General features: G+C 47.9%; 14 non-coding genes across 14 annotated transcripts; all 14 read right to left on the bottom strand.

Annotated features, from left to right (window-relative positions):
* Positions 1-3,841: 3,841 nt before the first annotated feature.
* Positions 3,842-3,923, bottom strand: Trnas-gcu (transfer RNA serine (anticodon GCU)). Its single transcript has one exon. It is a non-coding gene; the product is annotated as a tRNA-Ser (tRNA).
* An 839-nt stretch (positions 3,924-4,762) lies between these two features.
* Positions 4,763-4,844, bottom strand: Trnas-gcu (transfer RNA serine (anticodon GCU)). Its single transcript has one exon. It is a non-coding gene; the product is annotated as a tRNA-Ser (tRNA).
* An 839-nt stretch (positions 4,845-5,683) lies between these two features.
* Positions 5,684-5,765, bottom strand: Trnas-gcu (transfer RNA serine (anticodon GCU)). The gene has a single exon. It is a non-coding gene; the product is annotated as a tRNA-Ser (tRNA).
* Positions 5,766-6,604: 839 nt separating this feature from the next.
* Trnas-gcu (transfer RNA serine (anticodon GCU)) lies at positions 6,605-6,686 on the bottom strand. The gene has a single exon. It is a non-coding gene; the product is annotated as a tRNA-Ser (tRNA).
* An 839-nt stretch (positions 6,687-7,525) lies between these two features.
* On the bottom strand, positions 7,526-7,607 carry Trnas-gcu (transfer RNA serine (anticodon GCU)). The gene has a single exon. It is a non-coding gene; the product is annotated as a tRNA-Ser (tRNA).
* Positions 7,608-8,446: 839 nt separating this feature from the next.
* Positions 8,447-8,528, bottom strand: Trnas-gcu (transfer RNA serine (anticodon GCU)). Its single transcript has one exon. It is a non-coding gene; the product is annotated as a tRNA-Ser (tRNA).
* Positions 8,529-9,367: 839 nt separating this feature from the next.
* Positions 9,368-9,449, bottom strand: Trnas-gcu (transfer RNA serine (anticodon GCU)). Its single transcript has one exon. It is a non-coding gene; the product is annotated as a tRNA-Ser (tRNA).
* Positions 9,450-10,288: 839 nt separating this feature from the next.
* Trnas-gcu (transfer RNA serine (anticodon GCU)) lies at positions 10,289-10,370 on the bottom strand. The gene has a single exon. It is a non-coding gene; the product is annotated as a tRNA-Ser (tRNA).
* Positions 10,371-11,209: 839 nt separating this feature from the next.
* On the bottom strand, positions 11,210-11,291 carry Trnas-gcu (transfer RNA serine (anticodon GCU)). The gene has a single exon. It is a non-coding gene; the product is annotated as a tRNA-Ser (tRNA).
* Positions 11,292-12,130: 839 nt separating this feature from the next.
* Positions 12,131-12,212, bottom strand: Trnas-gcu (transfer RNA serine (anticodon GCU)). The gene has a single exon. It is a non-coding gene; the product is annotated as a tRNA-Ser (tRNA).
* An 827-nt stretch (positions 12,213-13,039) lies between these two features.
* Positions 13,040-13,121, bottom strand: Trnas-gcu (transfer RNA serine (anticodon GCU)). The gene has a single exon. It is a non-coding gene; the product is annotated as a tRNA-Ser (tRNA).
* Positions 13,122-13,960: 839 nt separating this feature from the next.
* Trnas-gcu (transfer RNA serine (anticodon GCU)) lies at positions 13,961-14,042 on the bottom strand. The gene has a single exon. It is a non-coding gene; the product is annotated as a tRNA-Ser (tRNA).
* An 839-nt stretch (positions 14,043-14,881) lies between these two features.
* Trnas-gcu (transfer RNA serine (anticodon GCU)) lies at positions 14,882-14,963 on the bottom strand. The gene has a single exon. It is a non-coding gene; the product is annotated as a tRNA-Ser (tRNA).
* Positions 14,964-15,802: 839 nt separating this feature from the next.
* Trnas-gcu (transfer RNA serine (anticodon GCU)) lies at positions 15,803-15,884 on the bottom strand. Its single transcript has one exon. It is a non-coding gene; the product is annotated as a tRNA-Ser (tRNA).
* Positions 15,885-21,585: the final 5,701 nt, after the last annotated feature.

Here is a 21,585-nt window from a genome sequence, read left to right as displayed (position 1 = left end):
TTGACGTAAAACTCGACAGAGAGCCCGTCCGTGCCCGGAGATTTATTTCGTGGCGCAGCAAGCAGGGCATCCTTCAGTTCTTCTTTGGTAAAGGGAGCAAGCAGGTCCCGATTGAGGTCGTCGGTAATGCAGTACGGCGGGGGTCCAGAATGATACCATTCTCGCACTTTCTCATGTGGTACACCAGCACAGGTGTAAAGTGCAGCAAAGTGGTTGGTAACATGGTTTTTGATGTCTCGCTGTAGGGTATAACAAGCACCGTCTGCATCCTGCAACTTATGAATAAGTTTCCTACGCGCTGCACGTAACTGTTGGACGATATGATGGACTGACGTCTGCTGTTGCGGCAAGTTTGTGGAGTCACGTGCTCGAATCTGGTGGCCGACGGCGGTGCAGCCCGTCAAGGATGTAATCTTGGCTTGGAGTCTGCGTACGTGCGTGATGTTATTAGGCACCTGATGATAATCCCGGTACAATTCTCGCAGGGCACAGAAATAGAATTCAGTGATTTCCTTCTCACCGCGAGCGCGAATCCGGGCGTGGTGCTTGATGCAAGTAATGAGTTTCCCCTTTGCATGAAGCGTCCACCAATCAATCCACGTGGAATACGTGGGCCTGCTTGATGTTACGGAGTGCCAAACTGACCGGATCTCACGCTCTAAAGTGGCGTCTTGTAAGAGGCGACAGTTGAGTTGCCATCGTCCGAAGCCTCTATAAACTTTCTGCGGTGAGTGATTAAAGACGATGTGGTAAGCGATATGGTCACTGAAATTAACGGGCCAATATTCGCAAGTTCCCACGTCGGCTAAAAGACCGCGTTGCACATATATGCGATCTAACCTGCTGGAAGATGTCTGCGTAAAGTGAGTAAAGGCAACTTCATCTGGGTGTAAGGTCGCCCACGTGTCGACTGACTGCAATTCTGTAACCAGTGTTAGCAGTTCCTGGCTGAAGTTAAAGTTCGGCGTTTGATCGGTGCGGCGCAATACGCAGTTAAAGTCACCACCCATAATAATACGCAGACGCAAGTCGGTGATTAGATTCGCTATCTCTCCCGTGTAAAACTCCCTCCTCGCCGCTCGCGCGTTGGAACCGGAAGGGGCGTACACATTAAGAAGGAGTACATCATGGAACTGTGCGGCAATGCCTCGTCCGGTAGGTAACATGGACAAACAAGAACATTCAATGCCTTCCCGATACAGAATGATCGTACCTGCCTCCGTCCCTATATTGACAATGGCGTCATAACCGGGTACGTCGGCTAGGAGTGGAGTCAGTGCTTCCTGTACGAACAGAATGTCTATATCAGCGGCCCGTAAATAATGTCGAAGGCTGTGGATTTTTGCTTGAGAGACAATGCGGTTAACATTTATGGTAGAAATCTTATAGGATTGTCGTGAACGGAGCAATGTGGGATGAGTGGTCATCTGCAGATGAAAACAGGTACGATTTTTATCCCTTCATCAGTCGTCCGCTTCGGAGGTCGTATAAGTCTAGACGTCGCCGTCCGTGGACGCTGCATTGCGCCGAGACGTAAGCAGCGTATCACCAGTTGCCATCGGTTCTTCACGCTCGGGATTGCCAGTCATATCTTCAATATCATCCGCCCAATTATCGACAGACACAGCCGTCGTCGCGCCTGCTGCAGCAGTTCCGGAACCGCATTGCGGGCCGTCACCCTGCACATCTGCAACTTGGGCCGTCCGCGGTGGTGCACTAATATGTGCCCTCCCCGTGTCAAGGTTGGATTCATCATCGTCAATATTCATGGGTGAGGCCAACGACGGAAGATAATCTTCGGTCCCCGAAGTGTCATCGCAGATCATGCGGCCCGCGTGTTTGGCCTTTTCACGCAAGGGAGGTGCCGATTGAGCTGCCGCCGGACGAGCGATCCGACGTTTCTTGTGCTTTTTCGGGGAGGACCCACTGACAGAGGCTTCCGCATTCTTTAAAGGAAGAGGAAGAGCCTCTGTCTCTTGCTGGCTGTCAGTGGCGGTAGTGGCCGCCTCCACAACGTCAACCCTGGCTTCCTCACGTGAGTCGTCACGGGGCACCGCGGCTAGTAAGCCAGCGACCGGCAAGGCTTCCTGAGCGGTAGAGATTTCCATAGGTACATCTCCGTCATTCGTAACATCTGCCACACTAAGTCCGACTTCCGCAGCCGACGCAGTGGGTGTATTTGCACGGACCGCCGCTACATAAGTAGTCGGTAATATTGTCGGTTGCGGGGGAGGGCCCAGTTCACCCGCAGGCAGCTGCGTTACACGTCGTTGGATGCACTGTGCCCGGACGTGTCCCGTGGAATTACAGCCTGAACATGTACGAGGCTGTCCCTCATATATGATTATCGCCCTATATCCACAAATCGTTAGGTAGGACGGAATATGCCGTTGCAATTCGATCTTAATTTGCCGCACACCGTTCAAAACAGGGTACTTATGGAACGAGGCCCACTTTTCGGCAATGTTACTGATAATTTTGCCGTAGGACTTAATAGAAGCATTAATTTGTTCGGCCGAGATTTCAAAAGGCAACTCGAAAATCCTGACGGTACGAATACCAAGACCAGCGTGGACAACAGTCACCTCACCAACATTCCCGTCACTGTGTCGAAATTTATAGGTACCGCCACATGAATCGATGATTTTGTCGCACAATTCTGGGTCACGCAATTTGATATAAACTGTGCTACTGACAATAGACAAATGGATACCAATGATATCGGTGGGAGGCAATTTTACGTCTTCATCGAGAAATCGTTCGACTTCGTAATATTTCGGTCGAGAAAAACTTCCATCAAACATAAACTTCAAAGTATCTTTCCGCTCTGGGTGATCCATGTTAGGTTCTATTCGTTACAAACAAGATGTTTGCGCGCCGCAACGGCCCTCGACTCACCACGTGCCGCACCGCAGGCCGCAGCTGAGCATGTAAACAACGCTCCAGGCACGTCCGACCTGCACGACGGCCGCGCCTCGACTTAACCACTCGGCCACCTCGTCTGCTGGAACTACAGCTGTGTCTTTGGCGAGCGCTTGCGGAAAGAAGACATTTGTCGATTCGAAAACGCTTTCAAAACATCGTACTGGGCCGGTGTTAACGTCTAATGCCCAGCTGCAGTGCAGCCGACCAAGCTCCCACTCGCGAGTCATTTAATGACAGCATCCGTCCACGTCGATATCCGATCGGGGCAAAATCACCGGACCACTTATTTACTGCAGGAATAAGCATTGTATCGACATGCAGTGTCGTCTAATGCACATGAGAAATGTGCTGGGCATTCTTTCCCACGACTTACTGCAACGAAACGTACAGCTCGATACGCTACACTGATATTACTTGCAAGGTTTTGACGTTCGTCCTAGCCCAAGATTGTCCTGCTGTTTGCGATGGAGCTTGGTGTTTGGGCGGCCCTTAGCGACGGATGTCTGCAAAGTCAAGTCTCTCCAGTAGGCCCTGCCAAATCGCTTCTGTATATGGCGGCCTGACGCAAAGCAAACTGTCGAGAGGCGACAGTTGTGCTACAGATGGATTATTATAGGCTCGATACGTTAAAATGACTGCGACAGGTATGCACTTAAATATAAATAAGAACTCGTCGTTCGCAGATACCGACATACTCTTCGCTGGAGCCGAAGTTTGATTGGCTTATACATCTCGAAATGATGTTTAATTCGAAGGGCATACGCTATGGAATGTTGTGCGCTTTCATCTGGTAAGCATTTTTGTCTCGTATTTCATACACACGCTATCGGCCTCGTACACGCTTCGTTGTTACTACTGAGAGGCGTTTCGCATGGGGAAGGAGTGACCGCAAACGCGTGCTTTACGTAAAATTCTTCGACGAGGATGGGATTCGAACCCACGCGTGCAGAGCACATTGGATTAGCAGTCCAACGCCTTAACCACTCGGCCACCTCGTCTGCTGGAACTACAGCTGTGTCTTTGGCGAGCGCTTGCGGAAAGAAGACATTTGTCGATTCGAAAACGCTTTCAAAACATCGTACTGGGCCGGTGTTAACGTCTAATGCCCAGCTGCAGTGCAGCCGACCAAGCTCCCACTCGCGAGTCATTTAATGACAGCATCCGTCCACGTCGATATCCGATCGGGGCAAAATCACCGGACCACTTATTTACTGCAGGAATAAGCATTGTATCGACATGCAGTGTCGTCTAATGCACATGAGAAATGTGCTGGGCATTCTTTCCCACGACTTACTGCAACGAAACGTACAGCTCGATACGCTACACTGATATTACTTGCAAGGTTTTGACGTTCGTCCCAGCCCAAGATTGTCCTGCTGTTTGCGATGGAGCTTGGTGTTTGGGCGGCCCTTAGCGACGGATGTCTGCAAAGTCAAGTCTCTCCAGTAGGCCCTGCCAAATCGCTTCTGTATATGGCGGCCTGACGCAAAGCAAACTGTCGAGAGGCGACAGTTGTGCTACAGATGGATTATTATAGGCTCGATACGTTAAAATGACTGCGACAGGTATGCACTTAAATATAAATAAGAACTCGTCGTTCGCAGATACCGACATACTCTTCGCTGGAGCCGAAGTTTGATTGGCTTATACATCTCGAAATGATGTTTAATTCGAAGGGCATACGCTATGGAATGTTGTGCGCTTTCATCTGGTAAGCATTTTTGTCTCGTATTTCATACACACGCTATCGGCCTCGTACACGCTTCGTTGTTACTACTGAGAGGCGTTTCGCATGGGGAAGGAGTGACCGCAAACGCGTGCTTTACGTAAAATTCTTCGACGAGGATGGGATTCGAACCCACGCGTGCAGAGCACATTGGATTAGCAGTCCAACGCCTTAACCACTCGGCCACCTCGTCTGCTGGAACTACAGCTGTGTCTTTGGCGAGCGCTTGCGGAAAGAAGACATTTGTCGATTCGAAAACGCTTTCAAAACATCGTACTGGGCCGGTGTTAACGTCTAATGCCCAGCTGCAGTGCAGCCGACCAAGCTCCCACTCGCGAGTCATTTAATGACAGCATCCGTCCACGTCGATATCCGATCGGGGCAAAATCACCGGACCACTTATTTACTGCAGGAATAAGCATTGTATCGACATGCAGTGTCGTCTAATGCACATGAGAAATGTGCTGGGCATTCTTTCCCACGACTTACTGCAACGAAACGTACAGCTCGATACGCTACACTGATATTACTTGCAAGGTTTTGACGTTCGTCCTAGCCCAAGATTGTCCTGCTGTTTGCGATGGAGCTTGGTGTTTGGGCGGCCCTTAGCGACGGATGTCTGCAAAGTCAAGTCTCTCCAGTAGGCCCTGCCAAATCGCTTCTGTATATGGCGGCCTGACGCAAAGCAAACTGTCGAGAGGCGACAGTTGTGCTACAGATGGATTATTATAGGCTCGATACGTTAAAATGACTGCGACAGGTATGCAATTAAATATAAATAAGAACTCGTCGTTCGCAGATACCGACATACTCTTCGCTGGAGCCGAAGTTTGATTGGCTTATACATCTCGAAATGATGTTTAATTCGAAGGGCATACGCTATGGAATGTTGTGCGCTTTCATCTGGTAAGCATTTTTGTCTCGTATTTCATACACACGCTATCGGCCTCGTACACGCTTCGTTGTTACTACTGAGAGGCGTTTCGCATGGGGAAGGAGTGACCGCAAACGCGTGCTTTACGTAAAATTCTTCGACGAGGATGGGATTCGAACCCACGCGTGCAGAGCACATTGGATTAGCAGTCCAACGCCTTAACCACTCGGCCACCTCGTCTGCTGGAACTACAGCTGTGTCTTTGGCGAGCGCTTGCGGAAAGAAGACATTTGTCGATTCGAAAACGCTTTCAAAACATCGTACTGGGCCGGTGTTAACGTCTAATGCCCAGCTGCAGTGCAGCCGACCAAGCTCCCACTCGCGAGTCATTTAATGACAGCATCCGTCCACGTCGATATCCGATCGGGGCAAAATCACCGGACCACTTATTTACTGCAGGAATAAGCATTGTATCGACATGCAGTGTCGTCTAATGCACATGAGAAATGTGCTGGGCATTCTTTCCCACGACTTACTGCAACGAAACGTACAGCTCGATACGCTACACTGATATTACTTGCAAGGTTTTGACGTTCGTCCTAGCCCAAGATTGTCCTGCTGTTTGCGATGGAGCTTGGTGTTTGGGCGGCCCTTAGCGACGGATGTCTGCAAAGTCAAGTCTCTCCAGTAGGCCCTGCCAAATCGCTTCTGTATATGGCGGCCTGACGCAAAGCAAACTGTCGAGAGGCGACAGTTGTGCTACAGATGGATTATTATAGGCTCGATACGTTAAAATGACTGCGACAGGTATGCACTTAAATATAAATAAGAACTCGTCGTTCGCAGATACCGACATACTCTTCGCTGGAGCCGAAGTTTGATTGGCTTATACATCTCGAAATGATGTTTAATTCGAAGGGCATACGCTATGGAATGTTGTGCGCTTTCATCTGGTAAGCATTTTTGTCTCGTATTTCATACACACGCTATCGGCCTCGTACACGCTTCGTTGTTACTACTGAGAGGCGTTTCGCATGGGGAAGGAGTGACCGCAAACGCGTGCTTTACGTAAAATTCTTCGACGAGGATGGGATTCGAACCCACGCGTGCAGAGCACATTGGATTAGCAGTCCAACGCCTTAACCACTCGGCCACCTCGTCTGCTGGAACTACAGCTGTGTCTTTGGCGAGCGCTTGCGGAAAGAAGACATTTGTCGATTCGAAAACGCTTTCAAAACATCGTACTGGGCCGGTGTTAACGTCTAATGCCCAGCTGCAGTGCAGCCGACCAAGCTCCCACTCGCGAGTCATTTAATGACAGCATCCGTCCACGTCGATATCCGATCGGGGCAAAATCACCGGACCACTTATTTACTGCAGGAATAAGCATTGTATCGACATGCAGTGTCGTCTAATGCACATGAGAAATGTGCTGGGCATTCTTTCCCACGACTTACTGCAACGAAACGTACAGCTCGATACGCTACACTGATATTACTTGCAAGGTTTTGACGTTCGTCCTAGCCCAAGATTGTCCTGCTGTTTGCGATGGAGCTTGGTGTTTGGGCGGCCCTTAGCGACGGATGTCTGCAAAGTCAAGTCTCTCCAGTAGGCCCTGCCAAATCGCTTCTGTATATGGCGGCCTGACGCAAAGCAAACTGTCGAGAGGCGACAGTTGTGCTACAGATGGATTATTATAGGCTCGATACGTTAAAATGACTGCGACAGGTATGCACTTAAATATAAATAAGAACTCGTCGTTCGCACATACCGACATACTCTTCGCTGGAGCCGAAGTTTGATTGGCTTATACATCTCGAAATGATGTTTAATTCGAAGGGCATACGCTATGGAATGTTGTGCGCTTTCATCTGGTAAGCATTTTTGTCTCGTATTTCATACACACGCTATCGGCCTCGTACACGCTTCGTTGTTACTACTGAGAGGCGTTTCGCATGGGGAAGGAGTGACCGCAAACGCGTGCTTTACGTAAAATTCTTCGACGAGGATGGGATTCGAACCCACGCGTGCAGAGCACATTGGATTAGCAGTCCAACGCCTTAACCACTCGGCCACCTCGTCTGCTGGAACTACAGCTGTGTCTTTGGCGAGCGCTTGCGGAAAGAAGACATTTGTCGATTCGAAAACGCTTTCAAAACATCGTACTGGGCCGGTGTTAACGTCTAATGCCCAGCTGCAGTGCAGCCGACCAAGCTCCCACTCGCGAGTCATTTAATGACAGCATCCGTCCACGTCGATATCCGATCGGGGCAAAATCACCGGACCACTTATTTACTGCAGGAATAAGCATTGTATCGACATGCAGTGTCGTCTAATGCACATGAGAAATGTGCTGGGCATTCTTTCCCACGACTTACTGCAACGAAACGTACAGCTCGATACGCTACACTGATATTACTTGCAAGGTTTTGACGTTCGTCCTAGCCCAAGATTGTCCTGCTGTTTGCGATGGAGCTTGGTGTTTGGGCGGCCCTTAGCGACGGATGTCTGCAAAGTCAAGTCTCTCCAGTAGGCCCTGCCAAATCGCTTCTGTATATGGCGGCCTGACGCAAAGCAAACTGTCGAGAGGCGACAGTTGTGCTACAGATGGATTATTATAGGCTCGATACGTTAAAATGACTGCGACAGGTATGCACTTAAATATAAATAAGAACTCGTCGTTCGCAGATACCGACATACTCTTCGCTGGAGCCGAAGTTTGATTGGCTTATACATCTCGAAATGATGTTTAATTCGAAGGGCATACGCTATGGAATGTTGTGCGCTTTCATCTGGTAAGCATTTTTGTCTCGTATTTCATACACACGCTATCGGCCTCGTACACGCTTCGTTGTTACTACTGAGAGGCGTTTCGCATGGGGAAGGAGTGACCGCAAACGCGTGCTTTACGTAAAATTCTTCGACGAGGATGGGATTCGAACCCACGCGTGCAGAGCACATTGGATTAGCAGTCCAACGCCTTAACCACTCGGCCACCTCGTCTGCTGGAACTACAGCTGTGTCTTTGGCGAGCGCTTGCGGAAAGAAGACATTTGTCGATTCGAAAACGCTTTCAAAACATCGTACTGGGCCGGTGTTAACGTCTAATGCCCAGCTGCAGTGCAGCCGACCAAGCTCCCACTCGCGAGTCATTTAATGACAGCATCCGTCCACGTCGATATCCGATCGGGGCAAAATCACCGGACCACTTATTTACTGCAGGAATAAGCATTGTATCGACATGCAGTGTCGTCTAATGCACATGAGAAACGTGCTGGGCATTCTTTCCCACGACTTACTGCAACGAAACGTACAGCTCGATACGCTACACTGATATTACTTGCAAGGTTTTGACGTTCGTCCTAGCCCAAGATTGTCCTGCTGTTTGCGATGGAGCTTGGTGTTTGGGCGGCCCTTAGCGACGGATGTCTGCAAAGTCAAGTCTCTCCAGTAGGCCCTGCCAAATCGCTTCTGTATATGGCGGCCTGACGCAAAGCAAACTGTCGAGAGGCGACAGTTGTGCTACAGATGGATTATTATAGGCTCGATACGTTAAAATGACTGCGACAGGTATGCACTTAAATATAAATAAGAACTCGTCGTTCGCAGATACCGACATACTCTTCGCTGGAGCCGAAGTTTGATTGGCTTATACATCTCGAAATGATGTTTAATTCGAAGGGCATACGCTATGGAATGTTGTGCGCTTTCATCTGGTAAGCATTTTTGTCTCGTATTTCATACACACGCTATCGGCCTCGTACACGCTTCGTTGTTACTACTGAGAGGCGTTTCGCATGGGGAAGGAGTGACCGCAAACGCGTGCTTTACGTAAAATTCTTCGACGAGGATGGGATTCGAACCCACGCGTGCAGAGCACATTGGATTAGCAGTCCAACGCCTTAACCACTCGGCCACCTCGTCTGCTGGAACTACAGCTGTGTCTTTGGCGAGCGCTTGCGGAAAGAAGACATTTGTCGATTCGAAAACGCTTTCAAAACATCGTACTGGGCCGGTGTTAACGTCTAATGCCCAGCTGCAGTGCAGCCGACCAAGCTCCCACTCGCGAGTCATTTAATGACAGCATCCGTCCACGTCGATATCCGATCGGGGCAAAATCACCGGACCACTTATTTACTGCAGGAATAAGCATTGTATCGACATGCAGTGTCGTCTAATGCACATGAGAAATGTGCTGGGCATTCTTTCCCACGACTTACTGCAACGAAACGTACAGCTCGATACGCCACACTGATATTACTTGCAAGGTTTTGACGTTCGTCCTAGCCCAAGATTGTCCTGCTGTTTGCGATGGAGCTTGGTGTTTGGGCGGCCCTTAGCGACGGATGTCTGCAAAGTCAAGTCTCTCCAGTAGGCCCTGCCAAATCGCTTCTGTATATGGCGGCCTGACGCAAAGCAAACTGTCGAGAGGCGACAGTTGTGCTACAGATGGATTATTATAGGCTCGATACGTTAAAATGACTGCGACAGGTATGCACTTCAATATAAATAAGAACTCGTCGTTCGCAGATACCGACATACTCTTCGCTGGAGCCGAAGTTTGATTGGCTTATACATCTCGAAATGATGTTTAATTCGAAGGGCATACGCTATGGAATGTTGTGCGCTTTCATCTGGTAAGCATTTTTGTCTCGTATTTCATACACACGCTATCGGCCTCGTACACGCTTCGTTGTTACTACTGAGAGGCGTTTCGCATGGGGAAGGAGTGACCGCAAACGCGTGCTTTACGTAAAATTCTTCGACGAGGATGGGATTCGAACCCACGCGTGCAGAGCACATTGGATTAGCAGTCCAACGCCTTAACCACTCGGCCACCTCGTCTGCTGGAACTACAGCTGTGTCTTTGGCGAGCGCTTGCGGAAAGAAGACATTTGTCGATTCGAAAACGCTTTCAAAACATCGTACTGGGCCGGTGTTAACGTCTAATGCCCAGCTGCAGTGCAGCCGACCAAGCTCCCACTCGCGAGTCATTTAATGACAGCATCCGTCCACGTCGATATCCGATCGGGGCAAAATCACCGGACCACTTATTTACTGCAGGAATAAGCATTGTATCGACATGCAGTGTCGTCTAATGCACATGAGAAATGTGCTGGGCATTCTTTCCCACGACTTACTGCAACGAAACGTACAGCTCGATACGCTACACTGATATTACTTGCAAGGTTTTGACGTTCGTCCTAGCCCAAGATTGTCCTGCTGTTTGCGATGGAGCTTGGTGTTTGGGCGGCCCTTAGCGACGGATGTCTGCAAAGTCAAGTCTCTCCAGTAGGCCCTGCCAAATCGCTTCTGTATATGGCGGCCTGACGCAAAGCAAACTGTCGAGAGGCGACAGTTGTGCTACAGATGGATTATTATAGGCTCGATACGTTAAAATGACTGCGACAGGTATGCACTTAAATATAAATAAGAACTCGTCGTTCGCAGATACCGACATACTCTTCGCTGGAGCCGAAGTTTGATTGGCTTATACATCTCGAAATGATGTTTAATTCGAAGGGCATACGCTATGGAATGTTGTGCGCTTTCATCTGGTAAGCATTTTTGTCTCGTATTTCATACACACGCTATCGGCCTCGTACACGCTTCGTTGTTACTACTGAGAGGCGTTTCGCATGGGGAAGGAGTGACCGCAAACGCGTGCTTTACGTAAAATTCTTCGACGAGGATGGGATTCAAACCCACGCGTGCAGAGCACATTGGATTAGCAGTCCAACGCCTTAACCACTCGGCCACCTCGTCTGCTGGAACTACAGCTGTGTCTTTGGCGAGCGCTTGCGGAAAGAAGACATTTGTCGATTCGAAAACGCTTTCAAAACATCGTACTGGGCCGGTGTTAACGTCTAATGCCCAGCTGCAGTGCAGCCGACCAAGCTCCCACTCGCGAGTCATTTAATGACAGCATCCGTCCACGTCGATATCCGATCGGGGCAAAATCACCGGACCACTTATTTACTGCAGGAATAAGCATTGTATCGACATGCAGTGTCGTCTAATGCACATGAGAAATGTGCTGGGCATTCTTTCCCACGACTTACTGCAACGAAACGTACAGCTCGATACGCTACACTGATATTACTTGCAAGGTTTTGACGTTCGTCCTAGCCCAAGATTGTCCTGCTGTTTGCGATGGAGCTTGGTGTTTGGGCGGCCCTTAGCGACGGATGTCTGCAAAGTCAAGTCTCTCCAGTAGGCCCTGCCAAATCGCTTCTGTATATGGCGGCCTGACGCAAAGCAAACTGTCGAGAGGCGACAGTTGTGCTACAGATGGATTATTATAGGCTCGATACGTTAAAATGACTGCGACAGGTATGCACTTAAATATAAATAAGAACTCGTCGTTCGCAGATACCGACATACTCTTCGCTGGAGCCGAAGTTTGATTGGCTTATACATCTCGAAATGATGTTTAATTCGAAGGGCATACGCTATGGAATGTTGTGCGCTTTCATCTGGTAAGCATTTTTGTCTCGTATTTCATACACACGCTATCGGCCTCGTACACGCTTCGTTGTTACTACTGAGAGGCGTTTCGCATGGGGAAGGAGTGACCGCAAACGCGTGCTTTACGTAAAATTCTTCGACGAGGATGGGATTCGAACCCACGCGTGCAGAGCACATTGGATTAGCAGTCCAACGCCTTAACCACTCGGCCACCTCGTCTGCTGGAACTTTGGCGAGCGCTTGCGGAAAGAAGACATTTGTCGATTCGAAAACGCTTTCAAAACATCGTACTGGGCCGGTGTTAACGTCTAATGCCCAGCTGCAGTGCAGCCGACCAAGCTCCCACTCGCGAGTCATTTAATGACAGCATCCGTCCACGTCGATATCCGATCGGGGCAAAATCACCGGACCACTTATTTACTGCAGGAATAAGCATTGTATCGACATGCAGTGTCGTCTAATGCACATGAGAAATGTGCTGGGCATTCTTTCCCACGACTTACTGCAACGAAACGTACAGCTCGATACGCTACACTGATATTACTTGCAAGGTTTTGACGTTCGTCCTAGCCCAAGATTGTCCTGCTGTTTGCGATGGAGCTTGGTGTTTGGGCGGCCCTTAGCGACGGATGTCTGCAAAGTCAAGTCTCTCCAGTAGGCCCTGCCAAATCGCTTCTGTATATGGCGGCCTGACGCAAAGCAAACTGTCGAGAGGCGACAGTTGTGCTACAGATGGATTATTATAGGCTCGATACGTTAAAATGACTGCGACAGGTATGCACTTAAATATAAATAAGAACTCGTCGTTCGCACATACCGACATACTCTTCGCTGGAGCCGAAGTTTGATTGGCTTATACATCTCGAAATGATGTTTAATTCGAAGGGCATACGCTATGGAATGTTGTGCGCTTTCATCTGGTAAGCATTTTTGTCTCGTATTTCATACACACGCTATCGGCCTCGTACACGCTTCGTTGTTACTACTGAGAGGCGTTTCGCATGGGGAAGGAGTGACCGCAAACGCGTGCTTTACGTAAAATTCTTCGACGAGGATGGGATTCGAACCCACGCGTGCAGAGCACATTGGATTAGCAGTCCAACGCCTTAACCACTCGGCCACCTCGTCTGCTGGAACTACAGCTGTGTCTTTGGCGAGCGCTTGCGGAAAGAAGACATTTGTCGATTCGAAAACGCTTTCAAAACATCGTACTGGGCCGGTGTTAACGTCTAATGCCCAGCTGCAGTGCAGCCGACCAAGCTCCCACTCGCGAGTCATTTAATGACAGCATCCGTCCACGTCGATATCCGATCGGGGCAAAATCACCGGACCACTTATTTACTGCAGGAATAAGCATTGTATCGACATGCAGTGTCGTCTAATGCACATGAGAAATGTGCTGGGCATTCTTTCCCACGACTTACTGCAACGAAACGTACAGCTCGATACGCCACACTGATATTACTTGCAAGGTTTTGACGTTCGTCCTAGCCCAAGATTGTCCTGCTGTTTGCGATGGAGCTTGGTGTTTGGGCGGCCCTTAGCGACGGATGTCTGCAAAGTCAAGTCTCTCCAGTAGGCCCTGCCAAATCGCTTCTGTATATGGCGGCCTGACGCAAAGCAAACTGTCGAGAGGCGACAGTTGTGCTACAGATGGATTATTATAGGCTCGATACGTTAAAATGACTGCGACAGGTATGCACTTAAATATAAATAAGAACTCGTCGTTCGCAGATACCGACATACTCTTCGCTGGAGCCGAAGTTTGATTGGCTTATACATCTCGAAATGATGTTTAATTCGAAGGGCATACGCTATGGAATGTTGTGCGCTTTCATCTGGTAAGCATTTTTGTCTCGTATTTCATACACACGCTATCGGCCTCGTACACGCTTCGTTGTTACTACTGAGAGGCGTTTCGCATGGGGAAGGAGTGACCGCAAACGCGTGCTTTACGTAAAATTCTTCGACGAGGATGGGATTCGAACCCACGCGTGCAGAGCACATTGGATTAGCAGTCCAACGCCTTAACCACTCGGCCACCTCGTCTGCTGGAACTACAGCTGTGTCTTTGGCGAGCGCTTGCGGAAAGAAGACATTTGTCGATTCGAAAACGCTTTCAAAACATCGTACTGGGCCGGTGTTAACGTCTAATGCCCAGCTGCAGTGCAGCCGACCAAGCTCCCACTCGCGAGTCATTTAATGACAGCATCCGTCCACGTCGATATCCGATCGGGGCAAAATCACCGGACCACTTATTTACTGCAGGAATAAGCATTGTATCGACATGCAGTGTCGTCTAATGCACATGAGAAATGTGCTGGGCATTCTTTCCCACGACTTACTGCAACGAAACGTACAGCTCGATACGCTACACTGATATTACTTGCAAGGTTTTGACGTTCGTCCTAGCCCAAGATTGTCCTGCTGTTTGCGATGGAGCTTGGTGTTTGGGCGGCCCTTAGCGACGGATGTCTGCAAAGTCAAGTCTCTCCAGTAGGCCCTGCCAAATCGCTTCTGTATATGGCGGCCTGACGCAAAGCAAACTGTCGAGAGGCGACAGTTGTGCTACAGATGGATTATTATAGGCTCGATACGTTAAAATGACTGCGACAGGTATGCACTTAAATATAAATAAGAACTCGTCGTTCGCAGATACCGACATACTCTTCGCTGGAGCCGAAGTTTGATTGGCTTATACATCTCGAAATGATGTTTAATTCGAAGGGCATACGCTATGGAATGTTGTGCGCTTTCATCTGGTAAGCATTTTTGTCTCGTATTTCATACACACGCTATCGGCCTCGTACACGCTTCGTTGTTACTACTGAGAGGCGTTTCGCATGGGGAAGGAGTGACCGCAAACGCGTGCTTTACGTAAAATTCTTCGACGAGGATGGGATTCGAACCCACGCGTGCAGAGCACATTGGATTAGCAGTCCAACGCCTTAACCACTCGGCCACCTCGTCTGCTGGAACTACAGCTGTGTCTTTGGCGAGCGCTTGCGGAAAGAAGACATTTGTCGATTCGAAAACGCTTTCAAAACATCGTACTGGGCCGGTGTTAACGTCTAATGCCCAGCTGCAGTGCAGCCGACCAAGCTCCCACTCGCGAGTCATTTAATGACAGCATCCGTCCACGTCGATATCCGATCGGGGCAAAATCACCGGACCACTTATTTACTGCAGGAATAAGCATTGTATCGACATGCAGTGTCGTCTAATGCACATGAGAAATGTGCTGGGCATTCTTTCCCACGACTTACTGCAACGAAACGTACAGCTCGATACGCTACACTGATATTACTTGCAAGGTTTTGACGTTCGTCCTAGCCCAAGATTGTCCTGCTGTTTGCGATGGAGCTTGGTGTTTGGGCGGCCCTTAGCGACGGATGTCTGCAAAGTCAAGTCTCTCCAGTAGGCCCTGCCAAATCGCTTCTGTATATGGCGGCCTGACGCAAAGCAAACTGTCGAGAGGCGACAGTTGTGCTACAGATGGATTATTATAGGCTCGATACGTTAAAATGACTGCGACAGGTATGCACTTAAATATAAATAAGAACTCGTCGTTCGCAGATACCGACATACTCTTCGCTGGAGCCGAAGTTTGATTGGCTTATACATCTCGAAATGATGTTTAATTCGAAGGGCATACGCTATGGAATGTTGTGCGCTTTCATCTGGTAAGCATTTTTGTCTCGTATTTCATACACACGCTATCGGCCTCGTACACGCTTCGTTGTTACTACTGAGAGGCGTTTCGCATGGGGAAGGAGTGACCGCAAACGCGTGCTTTACGTAAAATTCTTCGACGAGGATGGGATTCGAACCCACGCGTGCAGAGCACATTGGATTAGCAGTCCAACGCCTTAACCACTCGGCCACCTCGTCTGCTGGAACTACAGCTGTGTCTTTGGCGAGCGCTTGCGGAAAGAAGACATTTGTCGATTCGAAAACGCTTTCAAAACATCGTACTGGGCCGGTGTTAACGTCTAATGCCCAGCTGCAGTGCAGCCGACCAAGCTCCCACTCGCGAGTCATTTAATGACAGCATCCGTCCACGTCGATATCCGATCGGGGCAAAATCACCGGACCACTTATTTACTGCAGGAATAAGCATTGTATCGACATGCAGTGTCGTCTAATGCACATGAGAAATGTGCTGGACATTCTTTCCCACGACTTACTGCAACGAAACGTACAGCTCGATACGCTACACTGATATTACTTGCAAGGTTTTGACGTTCGTCCTAGCCCAAGATTGTCCTGCTGTTTGCGATGGAGCTTGGTGTTTGGGCGGCCCTTAGCGACGGATGTCTGCAAAGTCAAGTCTCTCCAGTAGGCCCTGCCAAATCGCTTCTGTATATGGCGGCCTGACGCAAAGCAAACTGTCGAGAGGCGACAGTTGTGCTACAGATGGATTATTATAGGCTCGATACGTTAAAATGACTGCGACAGGTATGCACTTAAATATAAATAAGAACTCGTCGTTCGCAGATACCGACATACTCTTCGCTGGAGCCGAAGTTTGATTGGCTTATACATCTCGAAATGATGTTTAATTCGAAGGGCATACGCTATGGAATGTTGTGCGCTTTCATCTGGTAAGCATTTTTGTCTCGTATTTCATACACACGCTATCGGCCTCGTACACGCTTCGTTGTTACTACTGAGAGGCGTTTCGCATGGGGAAGGAGTGACCGCAAACGCGTGCTTTACGTAAAATTCTTCGACGAGGATGGGATTCGAACCCACGCGTGCAGAGCACATTGGATTAGCAGTCCAACGCCTTAACCACTTTTTTTTTTTTTTTTTTTTTTTTGTTTGGGCCTCCCTTCTCCCCACACAGCCCATCCATTCGCTCTCCTTTTATGCCTTCTTCGGCGAGCTTCTATGCTATATCGACTGATTTTTTTTTTTCAAATTTACTGTGACAGTTAGGGAAATGAAATGATGTTTGGCTTCTTCGCCATGTGAGGCTTCTCCTCCGTAGAACTGAAAATTGAAAAATTAAGGCTTCTTGGGAATTAATAAATTGTCACTCTTGCTTCATACTGAAAAAAATTAAACAAAAATAGAAAGATTGTAACTGAGGAACACGTGCAAGAAGCTTCCACTGCATTGTGTGCAACGAAATCACCTTCCGATATTACCGAGATCCTGGAAAATCATCATAGATGAAAGTAGTTGCTGGAGATATGGGGTTCATCCAGCAGTAAGTGTGAAGCCGCAGTGCCGTTTCGGGGTTCTGTCCGAGGCCTTCACGGCTACCGTAGCGGCCCTGGGGCACACGAAGTCCCCACCGTACTTCACCCTCAACAGCGATCCCCTACTTTGGCCTGTGACTACATTTTTCGTAGACGAGGGCTATTAAGATGTTTATCCAATCCCTTGTCTCTGAAACAGAATGTGTAACATGTTACCAAAAGTTTTTTTGTGGTCCCTGCGCGTACATATCTGATAATATTTTGCTCGTTCGTATAATTCGTATTCTAAAACACGGTCATTGCCGTGTTCAGATATAACGTAATGTACATAATTGCCAAACAACCACAACACAGCATTGGTTTTCTGGACAGGGAAGAAAACACCATCGGGGAAGAGTAATTTTTCAACATTGATCTCAGTACTAACAGTTCTGGTTATAAAGGCTACCCGCCGTTGGAGTCCCCTCCATATTTCGGCGTATCCGCCACAGAGAAAGCGGTGGATCAATGTGTCAACTGCGTCACATCGGGTGCATACAATCGTGTCACTAAGACCAATGGAGTGCAACTTTTCGTTAGTGGAAACTACGTTATTAACAACTCGGTACCAGGTTGCCTGAATGTCGGAAGACAGTTCACGATTACTAATATTTTTCCAAATTCTTTTCCAGTCTTTGTCGGGATATCTGCACTCCATTTTGTTGACATGTTCTTTCGTTGTTAAGAGTTCCATTAATTTCCTGCAATTCCTTGATTGTGGATTCGTGACAATACTGTCCATGTAGCTAATCTCTAAAAAGAACTGGCGAATATATTTCAATTTATAATTAATTCCGCCTATATTTATGGGTGGACGTAAATTTTCTGGCTGTAGGAGTCGATACAGCCTGGCTGTAATACTATGTGGATGTTTTTCTATAATTTGTAGGGTCCTCTTTATATATAACGCCGTAGTCTTCCGCCATATATCTGTTAAACCTAGGCCACCTTCAGCGGAAGGTAACGTAACTGTACCGACTGCTACTCTAAAAATATTCCCTGTCCATATAAATCGGCAAATGATACTCATTATACGTTTGGCAATGGGTTTCGAAACTGGCAATATTTGACCTATATATATATAGCTTTTGATAAAATGGACCAATTAATTATTCTGATTCGTTGTTTAATGTTCAGATGTCTGGTCTGATTGAGTATTTGGCTCCTCTGATTGTATCCAGTACTTTCTTCCAATTGTAGGTCATGGTCTGAAGCGGACATCGGTAAAAGGTGACACCCAGAGCGGTGTGACGATCGACGGAGCGTGCCCATTCCAAACGGACATCTTGAAGACCTTTAAGATTTAAAAACGAACTCTTCACCTCGTTAACCCTAGCGCCTGTAGCTTCACAAAAGATCTGAATATTCGTAGTTAATTTCTCTAAATCTTCGTTACTACGAATAACCACTCCAACGTCATCAGCATATGCATTGGTGACGTTGTTAACGCCAGATATCGTGATGCCCTCAAGATCGACATCGAGTCTCCTTAGTAAAGGCTCCAGTGCAACAACATACAGGAGCATTGACAAAGGACTTCCCTGCGGGACGCCGTTGCGAATTTCAATGGGTGGAGTGAAATGCCCATTTACAGACACTTGTGTTTGGATGCCTTCAACAATGTTAATTAAAACTTGCACAAAATGTTGACTAAAACCCACATAGGTCAACGTTCTGAACAAAAATAAGTGGTTGACCCTGTCAAAAGCCTTTGAGAAGTCGATAAAGGCAAGGCCTCCTGGTGAGGATGACGTTGCAAAAATTGCAGAGACATCCCTATATTCACAAACAGTTTTAAAAATATTCCGCCCCGAGAGACAGGTTTGGTGGTCACCTATGATCTTCTCCATTAGAGGTCTCAGTCTTTCCTTCAGTACACGTGCAATTATTTTATAATCCGAGTTCATCAAACATATTGGTCTCAATTGATTGAGATCTTTAACTGTCGCGTTCCTTCCCTTTGGTATTAGCACAGTTACGCTTTCTTTGAACTCGCGTGGAACAGTAACACCTTGCAACACTTCATTTATCACTTCTGTGAATTGATTACCGATGAGAGGCCAAAATTTACAATAAAACTCTACAGGCAAGCCATCAGGCCCTGGGGACTTACGGGTAGGCAAATATTTAAGTATATCAAACACCTCCTCACATGTGATCGCAGTGGTAAGGGACACATTGTCCTCGTCATTGATAACGTTGTCGATACCTGTAGTTCGTAGCAAATCGTTCGCACAGTCTAGATTATACCGGGTATCAGTATATAACGTACGATAAAATCCATAAACTGCATTTAAAATGTCAGAGTGTTCCGTCAGCACCCGGTTATCGCCCACTCTAAGACAAGCAATAAACGCTCGTCTTCTATTTCTTTCATGTTCGAGTAAGTGGTACAGCGATGCGTTTTCGTCCTCCACCGTTGTCGGGACACGAGATTTAATTTTTAAACCCTCCAGCTGTTGTCGCTTGAGACTTATGAGGTGAGCCTTGATCTTCTTTATTTCAATGAAAACCTCATCAGTCATCTGCTGAGCTGATAGTTCCCTTAAGCATGTATAGTAAAATTCAACGGTATTGCGAGACCACATCGCTCGCTCCCTCCCGTAAGCTATTAGGGATGATCTCAATTTCTTTTTAGCACATGAGGTCCACCACGCAAGGCGAGAGCTGTATTTATGGCGCATACGTAGAGCAGCCTGCCATACCTCCGCTACTGTTCTTGATAGGGCACCCTCGAACAACATATGGGTATTCAGCTTCCATAAGGGGCGACCCCAATACGTTCCTTGCTTCTGAAACCGAATGCTGCATTTCACTGCGAGATGGTCCGAAAAGGTAGTGGGAATTACTTCGATACTACTGATTTTATTTTCCAGGTTTGCTGTGACGTATATTCTGTCTATTCTGCTTTGCGAGCGACTACTGATGTACGTAAATTTGACTAACGTGGGGTATTTGCTTTCCCACACGTCTGTCCACTTCATGTTTGTCACCAAAGCCGCCAGTTCCCTGGAGAAGTTAAAATTAGGTCGCTGATCCTTTTTGTGAAGTACACAATTAAAGTCACCACCGATTAAAGCTTCCGCCGGATTCCCCTTAAGTAAATAGACCATATCGTTCTTAAAAAAATTAGCCCTATCATCTCTAGCGTTGTTACCAGAGGGGACATATACATTTAAAACAGTAGTAGTAAAAATTTTACAACTGATGCCCCTCCCATTTTCTAACAGACAGATATCCTTCACATCAATACCATCTTTGACAAGGATCGCAGTCCCACATGTGGCTTCCGGTGCAATATTTAAAATCTCTTGAAAACCTGGGACATAAAAGTTGTGGACATTAAATTCCTGTAGGAGGGCTATATCAGTATCCGACTGGTAAAGGAAATCTTTTAAAGAAGCGACTTTCGTTTCACTGCGAATCCGATTTATATTGATCGTGGTCACATTATATGTCAGTTCCGTTGGCATAGGTGCAGGTAAAAGAAATTGGCTAATGAAGTATACCCCATGCAGAGTCACGTCTGTACCATTCCATTCTGTCTGTCAGAAAGAAAAATAGACATTAAAAAAAAAAAAAATTAAATGCCACTAGCATGTGTCAGGTCCATCTCCATTCCGTGGTCGGTGCGATCTTCTTGGGCATCGGCCCAATCAAGTCCTTTTCCTGAGACAGTTCGGTCTAAATCCATAGTAGTGCCGGTCTGCAAACCTGCGACGCCAAGCGGTGCGCGAGGTTGTTGTTGAAGATCATCTGCATCGGCACGACTCATCTCCGCTTCAGTACACTCGTTAACTCGTGCTACTGGGCATTGTTCTCGTAGTCGTTCATTATCCCTTAAATGTTTTAACTTTTCCCGCAATGCAGGAGCTAAACTCTCTGCTGCTTTGTGTGCCAATCTCCTCTTCTTGCCTTTCTTCGAAGATCTCTTCGGCGATCTAGCAGGAGATGAAGTTTGCGACCTGTCAGGAGAAGTACCGGATGATACGTCTGACGTCGCCTGTTCCTTTTTTCGGACAAAAGTCCGCGTATCGCATTCCACAACGGCAGAAGGAGGCGCATCTTTTTCCATGGCTCCCACTGGTAGCAACCCAGTCTCCAATTCTACACTATCGCTCGTTGTAGTTTCCTTGACGCAAGTGTCTTCTGTGGGCGCCAACGTGAAACCAATGTCCAGATTGCTATCTTCGTTCATAGTTCCCGCAGAGTGGATGCCTGGAGCGTCCACTCCTCGGAAGCTAGTGGCAATATCCTCACGTTGGTGGGAATCCTGACGACGCAAGGAAACCTCCGTTGCGGGTATTTGGGGATCTTCGGCCGAGTCCGCGGAAGAACGAGCAACC

Source organism: Schistocerca gregaria, chromosome 2 (assembly GCF_023897955.1).
Source record: "Schistocerca gregaria isolate iqSchGreg1 chromosome 2, iqSchGreg1.2, whole genome shotgun sequence".
Lineage (NCBI taxonomy): Eukaryota > Metazoa > Arthropoda > Insecta > Orthoptera > Acrididae > Schistocerca > Schistocerca gregaria.
Note: the sequence above shows the minus strand (reverse complement) of the source record. Positions and strands in the feature narration are given on the sequence as shown.